The sequence below is a fragment of the Mus caroli genome, unplaced genomic scaffold (assembly GCF_978045245.1).
Source record: "Mus caroli unplaced genomic scaffold, Mus_caroli_1 scaffold_7, whole genome shotgun sequence".
Classification (NCBI taxonomy): Eukaryota; Metazoa; Chordata; class Mammalia; order Rodentia; family Muridae; genus Mus; species Mus caroli.
The window spans coordinates 139458814-139469483 of NW_028227262.1; positions in this window are offsets into that span (position 1 = coordinate 139458814).

The following is a 10670-nucleotide window of genomic DNA, read 5'->3' on the forward strand; positions in this document are numbered from 1 at the left end:
TCAGAATTGAGAGTTTTTCTTGGAAGATGTTATCTTTGAGTATGAAGTGCCCCTCCTTCTCTTTTTTGATAACTTTTGGTTGGAAGTCAATTTTATTCGATATTAGAATGGCTACTCCAGCTTGTTTCTTCTGACCATTTGTTTGGAAAATTGTTTTCCAGCCTTTTTCCTCTGAGATAGTGTCTATATTTGTCCCTGAGGTGGGTTTTCTGTATGCAGCAAAATGTTAGGTCACATTTATGTAGCCCAGAAACATAGAACACCCAAGATACAATTTGAAAAACACAAGAAAATCAAGAAGTAGAAGACCAACAGGTGGATACTTCATTCCTCCTTAGAATAGGGAACAAAATACCCATAAAAGGAGTATACGTTGTATGGAGACTAAAGTGGTACCTCCTGTAGATTATCAGGACTTCCAGTGGAAGAGGGGGTATCAACTCACCCATAAAATTTTCAACTCAAAATTTGCCCTGCTTAAGAGAAGCATAGCATAATGAACAACCAAAGACTGACCCAAATTGAAACCTATCCCATATGAGGGAGCCAACCCATGATACTATTAATGAATATCTGCTATGCTTACAGAAAATTGCCTAGCATAATATCTTCTGGGAGGCTTCATCCAGTAGCTGAATAAAAAGAGATGCGGAGACCTATAACCAAATATTAGGTAGAACTCCTTGAATCTTGTAGGAGAGTGGGTAATAAGAGTGGTGGAGCTGGATGGGTGAAGGAAACTGCAAGACCTACAATGTCAATTAATGTGGGCTGATGTTAGGACTAGATGTCTGAAGGAAAGATGGTACCCTGGGGGGGGGGATTCCCCTCTTCTGAGGTGACATGATGGGATAAAAAGAGGAAGGATCTGTAAGGGAAGGACTCTGAGGAAAGGAAGTAGTGGGGCTTCAATCATGATAAATAAATAAATTTTTAAAATAATTTATTTAATTAATTAATTAATTAAAAACTCTTAATGATTATATTTTTGAGTTTGCATTTATTAGAGAAATCCAAAGAAAAAATAAAGCATGCACACCAGAAACACATTTAAAAAAAATGAAAAGAAAAGAAAGGAAAAGAAAAGAAAAGAAAAGAAAAGAAAAGAAAAGAAAAGAAAAGAAAAGAAAATAAAATGCCTGGTCTACAGAGTGAGTTCCAGGACAGCTAGGGCTACACAGAGAAACCCTGTCCCGAAAAACCAAACAAAAAACAAAACAAAAATAAAAAAAAAAAAGGAAGGAAGGAAGAAAGAAAGAAAGAAAGAAAGAAAGAAAGTAAAACATGCATGCACATTGTTCCTTGTTCCCTAATTTGCATGTAGCATTCAAAATGATGCATGAAAACAACATTCTACTGAACCTAAGATGAATGGGAAGTCAGTTATACTCAGAGTGTAAAAGGTAACTAACTGTGTTACCTTGGCACTTACTTTCTCTCCAATAAAAACCCTGTTTTAAATGTAGAAATCAGTGCTTTTCCCAAGCAACACAATCTACACATGAACCAAACACCTTTGGATACATATGCTTCATTTATAGACTAGATAATTAATATTAGTTTCTTATAGCCATAATGTATTTTTCTATTCAGCTTGTATCCCAACTTCAGCCCTCTCCCCTTTCTCCTCCCAGTTCTATTTCCACAAATCTCTTCCCAAATATATCCTCCTTTTCCTCAGGGAAGTAGAAGCCTTCCTTGGGTGTCACCCTACTCTGGCACATCTAGTCCTAGCAGGACTAAGCACTTCCTTTGCCACTGATGCTCAACCAGGCAGTCCAGATAGAAGAATGATCCAATTCCAGGCAACAGAATCAGAGACAGCCTCTGCTATAGTTGTTAGGGGCCCCACATGAAAACAGAGCTGTACTTCTGCTACAGATGTGTAGGAGGCCTAGGTTCTACCCCTGCATGCTATTTGGTTGGTTGATCAGTCTATGTGAGCTCCCATGGGCCTGGGTTAGTTGACTCCATAGGTTGTAGTGTCCATTTGAAAGTGATAGGAGAAGAGGTTATACTTTCTATTCTTTTTAGTCCTTCACTTTTTCATTAGACAAAGTTATAATGTGGGCATAATGTGTGCAATGTGCTTGTCCAGGGTGAAAATATAAACAAGAGTGCTAATTTTCACTATGTTTCTGTTGCTCTAGTAAAAATAAATGAAGTTATTTTGGACAAGGTATTAAACTGAAAATGTTTATTTTTGGTGTTTGCATTCTCTTCTGTAAAATTGACATTGTGCGATGGAACAATGAATAATAAATTTCTAGAGACTTTCCATTTTAGATTTTCTTCATTTCATAGTATTAAATAAAAAGCAAAAACAATTTGACTTTTCCATAGTCAGAAAAAAAGTAGATTAATAGATGTATCTTCTAGTACTCTTGTATGTAGAACCAGATGCTCTAAATTTGTGATTTGAAATAGGCTCTACAAATGATGGTGATGATAAGTATAATTGCCAGATTGGGGAAAGAGAAAACAATAACAGGAGAAGGATAGGTGAAAGAGTTGACATAAATGACACACAGTTTTTGAGGCTCTTGGGCTTTAAAAGGCTGCAGCTGAGTGGACTTTACATGAAAGCCTCTTACCAAGATTTGTAGGTTAATCCAGAGAAAATGTATAAATATGAGTATTAGAAATGGGGAAACATATAGGAAGACAAACCTTAAATGGACTGTTTTATAAATTAAAAAGTTTCACATTGCAGTTCATCAGTCTTGTTTCTCTTAGTAACAACTTCTCACCTAACTACGCTGATGTACTACACCAGCCTTCCCATGCCATGTTTCAACAATCAGATAAGCCATCCCATAGGACATTGAAAGGGCAAATTATATCAATTATTAAAGGCAAATATACTTTAATGAATGCAGATACTTAATCTTTGTAATAGATTTTATTTGGATTAAATTTGAATGGAAAGCACTAAAGTTTAAAAGCTGAATTAGGATATAATGCTATAAACTAAGCTAGAGCATGCAAGGGAACCATGCAACTAGAACAGATGCCACAAAGTGAGAGAGTTTTCTAAGAAAATGTTTAGGTTTGTGACTTTGGTGACTAGGTTTAAAAATAAGCTTAGAGGTAGTTCACAAGGCATAGCAATTGTGTATGCCTTTTTCAGCATGTTGAAGTTAAAATTTTTGATTAGAAAGAATTTTAAAATGGTTGTTAAAATAGGATTTTATAAGTAGTTTTGTAGCTTAGTGGAGACCTGAGCAAAACCTTTAGGTTGCATTTCTTCAGAAGATGGCGGTCTCAGACTTGAAGCCACAAAACTGAGCAGGATACAAATCTCAGGCTACATTGTCCCTCAAAAGACTTATCACAGAATTTTTATATATATCAATAATAGGTATACATTAACATGTTAATATGTATTATATTATATTTTATATAAAAATATATATGCTATAATATATAAATACATTAATATATTATTTATATATTAACTTGTTTTCATACCAATAATAACTGAGGATAGTTCTAGAGTGTAACAAAAATTATGTAGTATAGAATTCTAATTATCTGGTTCATGTCTAGTTCAGTTACTATGTCTCATGCAAGTAACTTCTCAGCTTTAGGAACAAACTTTTAGTTTTACTATTAATTATGACAGAGCTGCTCTTGGAAACAATTTAAAGTATTATCTCCTTTAATCTTAATTATTGTTTTAGAGACAGGTACAAAAATATGACAGGTATATGGATTAAGAAACATAAAATTCGTAAATATAAAGTTTTCTATAGGTCAAACATTTATCAAATGGTAGTGCAATGAAAAAGTCTGATTCTTGTGTTGTCATTCCTAGCTTAAAGTTCTATTGTACCTTTTCTTTAACAAAACACCCCTGATAAAGAAGATGACACCATTTTGATTCCAACAATGTCCATGGCAAATAAATTTTAAGATCCAAGTAATGTGCGTTTCACTAATGTATGTGTTTCAATGAGTTGCCTAATTTATTCCAGAATTGCTGTAAAATATTCATATTTAAATTCCTCTAAATTCATATAAGAATTCTTCTCACTCCAAGTCATTTTATGGCACTCATTGAACAAAAATGTCATTTTTAATGATGTCATTCAAACATTCATTTAACCACAAAAATCAATATATCTATCTATATATATAGATAGAGAGATATAGATATATTGTGTGTGTTTGTGTGTACAAACAAAGCAAATCAGAGCATATATATAAGAACTACTGTGCATCACACATACCTTTAGACCTACCATTCATTTTTGTTCCATAAGCTCTTTTATAACTAGAGGATGAGAGCAATGTAACAAAATGGTTTAAATAATTCTGTACATAAAGCAAAGTTACAACACAGTGTCATTGTTTCATCCACTTTCAAAACATTTGGATTTTGTGTTGTTTTGAAACAGATTTTCACATTAGCAAAACTTAAGCTGTAATATTCATTATTAAAATATGAGGGTGACGTGGTGGTGGTTAGGCAGGTGTGGGTAGCACACTCTCAGAGAGGAAGAATAGGATAAAGGACTTGAAGAGTGGGGTCTTGGAAGGGTGAAAACTTTTGAATGTAAATAAATAAAATAATTTAATAAAGAAAAAAGATATTTACATATGTTTAGCATAATGTTGAATGTTTTGATGAATATGGCCACTTGACATTAATGTCTAAATCATATGTATACATTTCCCTTGTTTAAAAATGTCATAGGCATACAGCTTAGTATTTGCCAAGGATATGTGAAACTCAAACTTCAATTCCAATTCCACCACAATAGCAAGTAAGATGAGAAGCAAAGAAAGTGTGTTTCTTATTTATATTATATACACTTAGTATTATGATGTACTATAGCCATAATTAAATTGGAAGCATAATTCATGGATGATATTAAACACATTAAAATTTTGCTGAAAAAACATTTTTGATACACAAGTATGAATTTTCACTAAACTATGGGAAACAACATTCAAAACTAGACAATTGGAATTCAGTCTAGACTTTTAAAAATTATGCATCCAAATATTTGAGAAAATTGAGACAATTCAAAGAATACAGTAACCATGCACAATTATTCTGTAGATTTGCTGCTATGATATTTAAGAACACTTAAAGCTCAATATTATGCAATAAACAAATTATAAAACATTAGTTTCTAAAAGTAACCATCACCCATATAAACAGAAAAAAGGAACTGGATAAACCAAACCATGAAACAACCCACACAAAAAATCCTCATATATGCAGCAACTTAAGTTAGTAATGAAAATGTTTGATAAGTGAAACAACATATCTCAAAGGATGATATAGTATATTTAAATATTTCAAGAATTATGAAAGGAATACAGGTAAAAGATTAATAGTTGGACAGATGGAACAAAAGCAGCTAAAGAAAGATTTCTTAAAAGATCTTGAATATATTACAGAATATAACATGGTTGGACAGGTTTGGGAATGAAGAAAAGTAATTGGATAGCATAATCCAAATGAATGAACTACCCACCATTTAAGTAGACCTTAATAAATTTGTTACACTGGAAAAGGCTGGTGCCACAGTTTTAGGAAGGTATAGGAACTTTAGAAGAAACAAAATAGAAAATTTCGGTATTTGTCAAAGCATTGAAAATCTAGCACAACATGATAGAATCCAAACATTTTATTATAGTTACCAATCACAGACACTTCTGTTTGGATCCAATCACCATCCAGTGACGTCACAGCTCTTCTCCTAGGATGAGTTCTCCTTGATAGGAACTGTATCATACCTCCCAGATATCAAGCAAACACTCTGAAGTATACTACAGTTACTGGAATGTTTACAGAAATAGACATTTTGCCCAACTTGTGCTTGAAAATGAAGGAGAATTATACTGGAAATTTGTAGGATTTTTTTTTTTTTGCTAGACATAATGTCTTATGAAGTATCCTTTAATATTGTCATGTGAACGCAGTAACTCTCATGGATCACAGAGAGAAACAGAGTCAAAAAAAATAGAATAACAAAGTAAGTTTGATTCCTCATACCAGAATCAGGATGCTTCTCCAGTTGCCTTAGTTATTTATCCAGTTACGCTTAGTTTCTGTTTACATTCAGCTAAAAGCAAGAATTGCACTGTACATGGCTGCTGACCTCTGACTACTCTTACTATTCTCTCCCATTAACTTCAGATTCTGTTCTACTTAATAGTATAATGTTTTGGACAAATTGTTCTTTTTGCACTGCTGTGGTCCACACCACATCTTACCCAGTTTCACAGTTCCTCATTTACCTGGTGGGAAGTCAGGAAGACTTTAAAAGTCCTATGTTGAACATTTTGATGAATCCTTTCCCTAATATCACAATACACACAAATTCATACTTTTATAATTTTCCCTTGTACTGTTTCTACCAATAGAGTGACCATAGAAACCAATACAAGAACAAGATCATTTGTATTGATCAATACTAAGTTTCTAGATCAGTGCATTGTAATTTGTAAGAGCCAAGAAATAATTTCCTGAATGAATAAATCAATATGTATAACTAAAGCCAACATAATTGAAACAGTTTTTACTTGAGGGTACTGGTTCCAAAAGTATTTTGAATTAAGCAAAAGATAACATTATCAGAAAATAAAGGGTTGTAAAATTTGTTACATTTGTTAAAGTTATATAAATATATACTAGAGTTTTCTGAACTGCTCAAAGTTTGAAGTTTTAATGTTTGTTTCTCATAAGAACCTAAGGAAACTGTTCCAAAGCCTACTCCTTTCATGGACTGAAGATAAGGAAGAACAACTTATAGAAGTCTCTACAAAAACAACCTACTCAATGGGCATCAATAGTGATTTCCAATAGAATTTGGACCTTGGCTGACAGTTTCTGGGATGCAATGCCTGATCTGAGGAGACACTGTTGAAATCATTGCATACAGAAGACAGGGAGAGATTACAAAGGAAGAATAGATCCAGCTGGGAAAGCTTCAACCCAGGTGGATTTTAAGGGTTAATGGATAGTGGCAGGCCCTGAGTTTCAGCCCTGCAAATGGGTCTGAGGTTCTGAATTGGTCTTCAGATGGAGGTGAACTATATGCAACACCAGAAACTTGGTACTAAGGCCCAAGAACCACAGTTAATTTTAGAACTAACCACGTACAGCTGTGACTGATTAGACATGGCATGGTCAAGGACAACCATGGAGGGTCTTAAGCTGTTCTTACAATAGTTCTTAAACTAGAGAAAGAAAGATAAAGAGAAAATATGCATTAAAATAGGTAGATAGAAATAGATATAATAAAAATAGCAAAGAAACAGTTTAGATAATTTATTGAGTCAAAATACTTTAAGTTAATCAAAATATTAATGCCCTTTATTATAACAATAGGCACATTTGTTTATAGTCTAGTTCATTATAAGGGAAGATATGAAAAAAACTACTTAAAATAAATTTGTCTCAAATAACAAAGCTTAATGTTAATACTCCTTAGAACAGTGACTTTTTTCACTTGTACTCAGTATGCATTATGAAAGTAGTAATGTTCAAGAGGAAGAAATATAATCTGAATTGTTCATTTATTTTGTAGTATTCTATGTCATACATTATACTAAACTCCTTTTATTGAATTTTTTCTTATTAAAATTTCAAATATTATTCACTTTCTCAGTCCCCCCCAAAACCTCATATCCCATCCCCCTACCTCTACTTCTATGAGGGTGTTGCCCCACCCATCACTCATTCCTACCTCCCTGCCCTGACATTCCCCTATGCTTGAGCATCGAGCTTTCACAGGACCTCTCCTCTGCTACATACACAGCTGGATCCATATGTACTCTTTGGTTGGTCTTCTTCGTATGGGGTTGCAAAGTTCTTCAGCTCCTTCAGTCCTTTCTCTAACTCTTCCATTGGGCTCCCCATGCTCAGTTCAATGGTTGGCTTCAAGCATCTGCCTCTGTACTTGTCAGGCCCCGGCAGAGCGTCTTTGGAAACACTTATATCAGGCTCCTATCAGCAAGCACTTCTTGGCATGCACAATAGTGTCTGGGTTTGGTGACTGTATATGGGATTGATCCTCAGGTGGTGAAGTCTCTGGAGGGCTGGAGAAATGGCTCAGGCTTTAAGAGTACTGGCTACTCTGGGATCTGGGTTCAATTCCCAGCACCCACAAAGTAGCTTACAACTGTGTAACTCCAGTTCCACCTTTTCATGCAGACATACATGTAGAAAAAACACCAATGCATCTGATCCAGTCCTTCTATAACTGTTAGTATAAATTGTTTAAGAGATGTTTAAGCCTTTGAGCTAAAGGCCAAATAGCAAATTCATGACTCTGAGTTTATTGTTATGGTGTTTTCAGATATTTTAATTAGAAATGTTCTAGAGTAGTCAAGGCTTAACAGTTCAGAAATGCTTGGGGTAGATAGTCTTTAAAGGAGTGAGAAGTCCACAGAATATGAAATTTACACACATTTACTTATTAAATATTATTTGACTAGAGACATGTCTGCTCCTGACAGCACCTCTTTCTTGGATTCAAAGAAGAAATTGAACACCAGTGGAGTTGCTCCAATTGTGGTGAGACATCCACTAGGCAAGAATTACCTCATTTCATGTATAGACAAAACACTGTCCAGAAAAAGGACACATTATGTGAAATAGTCAATTGATAACCTCTGCCAAGACAGGGTAAAATAGTCCTTAAAAATTCTGCATTATGAAGGTTTGTCAGATGATCCTGGGCCAGAAGGCTAAAGCCTGATGTTCCAATGTTTTGAAGTATAAGGGACTGTCCAGGTGATCAGCAGTCTCTACAAATTGGCTAAGTTTTGAAAGCTATATTTTATGCTTCTCATATTTTCAGGTAATATTTGCTATTCTTGGATTTCTGATGGGGTTGAAAACTGGTAGTCTCATAGTCAACCCAAGCTGTTTAGCATTGAGAAATACAGATACAGATTTGAGAGGATGGTTTTCAGGTGGCATACAATCTCAAGCCAGGACATAAGTTAGGTGTAGAATTTTAAGTCTTTTAAGTTAGGATAGATGACAGTGTTCTATTTTATTGAAAAAAGTGATAGTCTGCATGTTAGGTCTATCTTGTACTTTATAAATTACAAAATGGTAATAGTTGTGCTCAATTTATATTTGAGAGAAAAGGTGGGTTTTGTTTTTGTTTTTGTTTTGTTTTGTTTTTTATTTGAACAGAAAGTGTGATATGTAGCAGAATTTCCCCTGTCCAATCAATTTAAAAATTAATACAAGAAGCAAGTAATTGGACAGGGAAAAAGGAGGCTGGACTAAGAGTTTCAGAGACAGAGACAGAGACAGAGACAGAGACAGAGACAGAGACAGAGACAGAGACAGAGACAGAGACAGAGACAGAGACAGAGGAGACAGGAGCAAGATGGAGGAAGAAGAGGCCGATCCAGATATCACATGGCTTTAAATAGCCACAGGTAGCTATGAATATCTTATAAGGGATGGATAATTATAGGACAATTTGTCTTATCTAGTGGGCAATTTATATCAATATCAATTGACTCTGAGTAATTGTGGGGACGTTTTGTGGGGTGAGAATTTATTGATAGCAACCTGACTTATAAATTTAAAGTTTCTAGAGGTTTGATTTTACCGGGTTACTGGGATATGGCACAGCTGACTCCAGCGGGTGGATGGCTGGGAATATGAGCAGAAGCTCCACAAGAGAACAGTGATCTGTAGCTGCATGGAGCTAGCCTAAAGACAGTGAGACTGTCAGAGCAGAGAGTAGCTGGATATAGCGTCGGTTGGTGCCGCTTTTTAAATATTCCCCACAACAGACAGTCCTTGCTTCCATTGTTAGAAGTCCCATGAGAAAATCAAACTACATAAATATAAAATATATGCAGAAGGCCTAGGTAAGACCCATGCAGACTCTATGATTGTTGGTTCAGATTTTGTAAGCACCTATGATTCCAGGATAGTTGATTCTGTGGGTTTTCTTGTGGTGTCCCTCATCCCATTGTTTTTTTACAATCCTTTCTCCCTCTCTGCCAATATTAGCTGTTGGTCTCCATGTCTGTTTCCATCAGTTGCTGAATGGAGCCTCTCTGCTAAGAACTGGTTATGCATCATCCTATGAATACAGCAGAATATCATTACAAATTACTGGCTTTTTAAAAAATTACTTTGAGTTCTAAATGGAGACTTTATTTCCACTAAATCCAATTCAGAGAAACATAATTTATAAGCAAATGCTTCCAAAGAAACTCTATTTCTGGATCTAATATATTTCAGCTTTGATAATATGTAAGTTCTCATAACTCAATTAGAAAAAGGTATAGTAAGAACAAAGCATTTAGTGTTAGTGTGTAAATAGTTTCCTATTAGAAGTTTCAGAGCAGGTTTATCAAACTTGACAAGGAAAGTTGTTAACAAATCAGACTGGACAGTGGATAATGCATAATATTTCTCAAATAATCATCATTGCAAAATAATATTTAGACAAAGGTAGAATAAAAAATATATCTCACATGCTTATTGTTTAACCTGTTTTAAGATTTATTGCAAAAATATATTTTATCATATATTCCAACTAATTGAAGAGGTTAGAATTGATTGGACAACTCATGAACAATAGGTGAGTTGGTAGTGCTTTAATGTTACACATTCTGCCTGCTTAACTTAAGTCACTCTCTGCATGAGGCAGGGGGTAATTTTATTCTTCACA